Genomic DNA, 1,206 nt, shown 5'->3' on the forward strand with positions numbered 1-1,206 from the left:
CTGACTTAAACAAAAAGCCATTAATAACATCATCCTCTAGGAACTGACATCATTTTGATTGGAAGATAGCAGTATACAAATATCATCAATCATTAGCAGTTGATGAATTATGTGATGCTTTGTAGAAATGGCCTATTTCATAGCCTAAAACACTCACTCTGTTAAATGAAATTGTAGAAACGGATGTGATAATATTAACTTCACAACTTCACCTCCATGTTGCTATAGGTATCTTACTGAGCAATGTTAGCTTTTTATTTCCATTATAATTTAATGTTTTAGTGACTGAGTGTGACCAGAACATATTTCTGAAAGTCTGGCATAATAAACATGTTCTTTCTTAAAAAGGTACATAATTCAAAAGGTAATGCATAGCAGAAGGAATAAGACCCATGATGTAGAATGAAGAAATGTTAAGCAATGGCGAATAACTGATGTTATGTCATCTAATGATTAAATCAAATGAAATTAACTCTTTTGAGTTTTAATAAGCTAGTTATGAGTTATAAGCAGAAACAGACAAATATATTAAATCAAATAAATTCAGAGCTGGGTGATGTTAACATAAATTCCAAATGATGAAAAACAAAAAAAAACAAAAAAAATACTTAACCATTTACTTGGAAATGTAACAAGTCTTCCCCATTCTGTCTCCATAAGCTTTTTTATTCAACCATCGACTGAGCAAAGAAGGAACAGTTATATTTTTCCTTGGTATAAAAAAACAATTTAAAGGAGCAAAAGGTCTCTGACGGGAGATGGTCTTCAGAAATAAAATGCATTTTGAGCTCAAAATAATTCAAAGTGTTTTTCTGGTGGCTTCTGGGATTCTTGAAGAACCAGTAGGAACCACAGTATTTTTCACAGCAGGCTTTCTCCGTTACTCAAATGGGCCTCACAGGGGAAATTCTCTTCCCCCAAATATCCATGGCACCTGCTCTATTTTTATTGAGAAATATATTTCAAGACATAGTGATGCATTCTGTTAACATTTCTGAAAGTTGATTGCAATATTCAACCCAATATACCTGTAACATTGTAAGTCATATTAAAGGGATAGTTCACCCAAAAATAGGAATTCTATCATCATTTACTAACCCTTAACTCATTCCAAACATTTTGAAGACTGTTCATAACCAAATAGTTTACAAATTTATCTCTCTCTCTCTCCAGCTATATATATATATATATATATATATACAGGTG

The sequence above is a fragment of the Sinocyclocheilus rhinocerous genome, unplaced genomic scaffold (genome assembly GCF_001515625.1).
Source record: "Sinocyclocheilus rhinocerous isolate Xijiao unplaced genomic scaffold, SAMN03320098_v1.1 scaffold781, whole genome shotgun sequence".
Lineage (NCBI taxonomy): Eukaryota > Metazoa > Chordata > Actinopteri > Cypriniformes > Cyprinidae > Sinocyclocheilus > Sinocyclocheilus rhinocerous.